Genomic DNA, 6168 nt, shown 5'->3' with positions numbered 1-6168 from the left:
CAGCAGTCAAGAGATTGTTAGGAGTTAGGAGGTAGACTCGACCATTGTAATGATTAGCTTACATAATCAGAGTTTGCGACTGCTTATAACTGTGGCCCAAAAGGGGTGAACAGGGTATTTATGGCAATGAAACAGTTTTGACTGCCATGGACCTGTTCCCTTCAACTCTATTGGTAGACTCTTCCAGCTTCACTTTAAGCTTACTTAATCAAAGCCTGTGATTGCTTATGGAGTGGCCCGAGACGGGTGAGCAGGCTATTTCTGTGGCAGTGAAACCTTTTTGAATGTTAGACATACTGTTTATTGTTGATTATGAACGTCTTTTTACATTTAATTTATGAGGTTTACGTTTATAGATGAATTTAACAGCGACAGTGTTTCAAAATTAGGAAGGGAAGCAGTGATTATTTAATTATATAGACGCTTCGCCCCTGCCAAGGACACTTTTTAGTAGCAAAACTTGTTACAAGAAAATAATTTAACACTGAACAAATCTTTGGCACTGAAGGTTCTCAAAACATGTTTTCAAAAAGAATAGTGTAGCGGTTAGAAAATGATGACAGATTTGCTTTAAAAAGCGATATAGCCCCAGTTGTAAACTTTTAAAAATCTGTAGAAGCCCTTCATAGATATGGATTTTTAAAATTAGTATTTATTAAGGAACTTTCAAGAATACTGTGTAAAGGTATATGAAAAAATATTGATCTATAAAGACAAACTGATAAAAGTCTTTGGGCAAAAGTTGGAGAATCTATGTTCTTTAGGTAAGGAGATATTTGACAATAAATTGCATAACGAATATTTGACCAGACAATAGGAGTTCAAATCAAGGCGTGTACACCGCTTGAGAATATATTTTTCTTCACGCTCGATAGCACTCTCTGATGAGGAAGACATAGAGAACACTTGAGAGAGTTTTGATTTTGAAAAACCAAGAGAATGAAAAACCAAGAGAAAAAGCAAGCGCGCAAGCAGCGTTCCTCTCAGCGCCTTGTATTCTTTCAGTTATTGTTGTTTTCGTATGCAACAGATTTGCCGCACCATTTCATACTATAAGAGTACAATGGGTAACACAATTTAGATTTCTTCCGTGGTAGTGAGTTTGAGACTAGTTTATAGAAATTTGAGGTCGCTGAATCAAAAAATGACATCAGTTGTGCTCTGACATTTCTCGTTTTTTCCCTCTCTATTCCATAACAACCACTGTTTTTCCGGAATGCAATTGAATTAACCTTTATGATGACAAATACATCAAAGCTTTTCATTTCCAGCTTTATGATTTTTCCTTTGCCCGACTATCCCACAGAGAGAATAAATATGGATATTTTCTTAAAACCACCTTGTTGGCCAAGTAAAAAGTTGAACATCAGATCATCACGCACCCTCCAGTTGTGGTCTCTGTTTGCTCTTCTTCAAGCAGAACCGAAAGGCCAATGAGAGCACGCCCAAATAAATTTGCATTATGGCGTAGCACACACTTCAGACATCCTATCGACCCGTCTAAGAAAATCCACCACTCATTAGGATTGCAATAATCTAAATCATGTAGCAAACCTGGTGCATCTTGACAGAGCAGACTAATCTAAGTCCATGTGTGTTGAAAAGTATCGTTTAATTCTTTTCCCCTACTGCTATAAAACGTTATATTTGCCTCATCTTTTTACAACTTTGTTTTCTATCAGTCTTGAAGCCAAAATATCTGATAGTTCCTTTTGCAGACCTCCATTCCATATCAAACCATTGAAACATCCTGGCCAAAACAACTAGGATTTGTGAGAAGCTCGATTCTCATTCTTAACCAAGCAGAGGTATTTGCACGTAACCAGTGCTTTTGCAAGATCGATTGACATTTTCCTGTAAAGACTGAAGGTCAAAATGGATCGTGATTTGGCTATATTTTCGATCGCAAACGACTTGAGAAGCTACAGTTGTGTATTATTATGTGTGTAGCTAAAAAATATTGACACTATATAACTACTATGGATAAATTACTTGAGAAAATTCGCATATATAAATGTTCAGCAAGTTTTTCTGATTAATAAAAGCGAGGTTTTAAATCGAACAATTGTCTATTCTGTACGACAAATCCTGATTTTTTTGGTCTCTACTTGAAAATAGGCCACTTTTTCTTGAGCAGGCACTTGGTGTTATAAGAAGAAACTAATACTATTTCTGAAATTAACGACCAGTCGTATCTATAAAGCTAAACCTCCGTATTTAACGTCTATCTCCGATGGGACCAAGCCAAATAGACTAAAAGCCTTAAAAAAGCTCCCCCAAAACAACTTAAGTTCAAGAAATTCCAGCGGGATTTGAACCAGGACTATAAGCTCCGTAAGGCAGCATAACAATAACTTACCTTTTTGAGGTTGATTCGACCAGTCTGATTGTTGGCGTGTGCAGGTTAACAGGCAGGTGACAATGAGAGTGGATCGAAAAAAAGGGGGGGGGGGGGATGGCACGGCATTTTTCGCAATCAAATTCAGTCAAGTGTTTTGCTTGCGGCTCATTGGTGATATCATGAACTTCTGTTAACATTTTAAGGCGTACACCGTTGCGTGAAGTTCACTGCGACAATATTCCCAAACCATAATGGAATGGAAGTAACGATTGTAAATGTTATTTGATTATTTTTGCTCACAATTAAGCATTGTTCAACTATTGGTTTCACGAATTCCCTCGTCATATCCATTGCGTGGTTACCCTTCACATGTGGATATACTTTCTGGTTAGTCGACAGCGCTTGAAAATACCCTGTTTTGGGACATAACTTTGTCATTCAAACATGTATTTCGACTTCGTTTCCTTCATCTAAAAGTTTATAAGGATTGAAAAAAAAGAATACTATACAAACTATGAATAATATACAGACTTGTGTGTTTCTATTTTGTATGATAGCACGAAATGTACCACAGCATTTCCTTTAATCTGCTGTTTGTCAGTCGTTTGTATGTGCCCACCACGTACTTACTTTAAAAAGTTTGCCTAAGGTTGTTCAAACTCTGGACCTTCTTTCGCACACACTTATCAGTAGAGGAGCCATGTACTAGATGTGTACAGACGACAGCAAACTGGGCCTGGATCGTACATTTAAAACAAACATGTCTGTACCTACCCTGTCCCTTCATCCCTTGTGTTCTATGTATGTATGTATGTATGTATGTATGTATGTATGTATGTATGTATGTATGTATGTATGTATGTATGTATGTATGTATGTATGTATGTATGTATGTATGTATGTATGTATGTATGTATGTATGTATGTATGTATGTATGTATGTATGTATGTATGTATGTATGTATGTATGTATGTATGTATGTATGTATGTATGTATGTATGTATGTATGTATCTATCTATCTATCTATCTATCTATCTATCTATCTATCTATCTATCTATCTATCTATCTATCTATCTATCTATCTATCTATCTGTCTATCTATCTATCTATCTGTCTATTCATCTATCTTAATTAATCTCTCTTTCACTCTCTCTGAAGCTCGCTGTCTCTCTTTCTTTATCCCTCTCTCTCTCTGTGTCTCTTATTCTCTCATTCTTTCTCTCTCTCTCTCTCTCTTGCGCTCTCTCTCTTTCTCTCTTTCTCTCTCTCTCTCTCTCTCTCTCTCTCTCTCTCTCTCTCTCTCTCTCTCTCTCTCTCTCTCTCTCTCTCTCTCTCTCTCTCTGTATCGTATCAGCGTCACCAGTCACATTTATATTTATCATTCCCAATAAGTTGTGATTTGAACTTTTAGATAGTACTGCACAGAATTTCCCATAACAAGTCGAAGTTGTGGAAAACATTTTATACTCCAGATAAACAAACCAGACATTGTGCGCCGGAGTCATAGACTTGTACTCCTACATCTCACACTGACATTGCCACCTCTCTGTGTACTTTAAGGACTTCCCTGTGAAGAGTGCACACTGTGTGTCGAGATATTAGCGCTAATAAGGCACAAAACACCAGGCTCGCTTCAGCTGAACGAGGGCTGCACCTCCCCTCCCCCCTCCTTTCAACCGCCTCTCTTTTTTAGGCCTTCATTTAACTGAGAAGGCGGGTTCAATAGTGAACCGGAAATATTTCAGAGTGTACATTCCTGGATATGATACAAGTCTATGGTCTACATACATTAATGGTTAATAATAGCACAGCAATACTTTTCCCACCTCTCCTCTCTATTTTCGTCTTGTGTACATTTCCCGGATACAGTGTTTCAAAATGACAACGGTTTATCTACTTAGAAGGCTTACATTATTTTGATAACTTTGACGTGAACAATTTTGAGTTTCACAAGTCAAGCTTTGTCGAATGAAATTCTTTAAATAGCTTGATAACGACTTTAAATACTTTTGATACTGATAGAACAGATAGAGCATATGTGGTTTCTGACCTTACGGTCTTAGTAACTCATAACAGAAAAACATTGTCAGATGGAACTTTGTAGTTGTAAGTTTGAGTAATGTAGACAATACAATACTCTCTTACGCACGCTCCTGCTGTTTGCTCAGTTTACACAATGCTGACATAACATATGACATAGATAACCGTGGTTCAAAACCTACAATCAGGGGTTTATATAACTAAGGTTGATTATAGACGTTTAAATGCTCCCCACTAAACTAGTTTTGTCCTATCGGATACCGACGTTGCATTAAGAGACCCGGCTGCATCACACAGACTTTATAGTGTTGTTTTATTTTGGTAAGTGTTTTAAGGCGCTACATACAACTGCATACGGTCATATGAGCGCGGGACACGTTAAACATTTTCACTTTGGTAGGGATTTCTAATTTTGCTCTGGTGGCCGCCGAAACCAACTCTTGTCGATTTTGGACCTCCAAGGGATCTTTAACGTGCGCAACTTGCACACGGGACTTTCGAGATTTTTTGCTCTTATCCGAGAAGGGCTAGGTGTTACATCTTACTTAACATAAGATTAGAGGTGTGTCTGAAAGGCAGCTGTAAGAAGGAGCCAAGAAATAACAGTAGAAAGGCTTCAGAAAGAATCAGGAGCACAGAGGAGGGGGAAATGGAGAGGGGGAGGAGGCAGAAAGTGGAGACGAAAGCAGACGACAGAACCTGGTTAGACAGCTGCAGGAAAGTAGCTGAAACGAAAAAAATACAGAAGAAACTTTTCCGTCAGTGTCAGGTTTCGAATCCGAGACCTAATGTATAAGATGCAAACACCGTAACCCGTGGACCACAAGAACCCCATTTATAGTGATTTAAAACCTATATCACACACCATATTCTTTATGTAACTGTTGTTTAAGATCTTATTTACCACCAACTCCCACACACAGGACACGGGTATTTTGCAACACACGACCCTTGGGCCCGATAAGCGGAACTTTTCCCGCCCATGTGTATAGCGCAATGGCGTGAGAGTTCACAAAGTGGGAGAGCTGTCTTACTCTTGGGTTTTTAGTCATTCTATTTATAAACCAGGACTGCAGTAGAAATAATGATAACAGAATTAAACAAAAAGGCCAGCAGGGTCTACGTGAATGTTATGACACATTATATTATGTGGCCTAGTGGTTAGGCAACCAAAAGATCATGGGTTCAATCCCGTCAGGCTTCACCCAGGTGGAAATAGGTACCCAGCTATTGACAGGGAGAGATCTTATCTGGTCGTTAGTGTTTGAGCACTTAATCAGCTGCTTGTAGCGTATGCTTCCCAGGAAGCTGAGAATGTTTCTGAGTGTTTTATCGTCAGCTGGGGTATTAATATAGCTCTAGTGTAAAGCACTTAGAGCATGCTCTCTAGCGTAGATTTGCACAATACAAGTTTTTATGATTATGATTATGCTTATGATGATTATGCTTATGATGATTTATCTGACCGCGCCTTTTAAAATCATGGCACTACAGTTTCACCCTAACGCCCCCCCCCCCCAACCCCTGCATCTCCTCACTGCATCTCCCCACCCTCCGCCCTCTTTCCCGACACAGGACATTTCCCCTACTTGAAGACCACCCCCTGTCACTCCCTTATGCAGATGAAGTGCCTGATCGCCAGGATATTTTCTTTCAACGCCTACCCCGCGCTCTTTGCCTAAAGAGATCCTTCTACCTACCCCCCCCCACACACACATACTCACAAACACACACATACACACACACACAAACACACACACACAATGTATATATATATATATATA

This window comes from Aplysia californica, unplaced genomic scaffold (genome assembly GCF_000002075.1).
Source record: "Aplysia californica isolate F4 #8 unplaced genomic scaffold, AplCal3.0 scaffold00232, whole genome shotgun sequence".
Taxonomy (NCBI): domain Eukaryota; kingdom Metazoa; phylum Mollusca; class Gastropoda; order Aplysiida; family Aplysiidae; genus Aplysia; species Aplysia californica.
The sequence above is the reverse complement of the archived record's forward strand: the minus strand, read 5'-3'. Positions refer to the sequence as shown.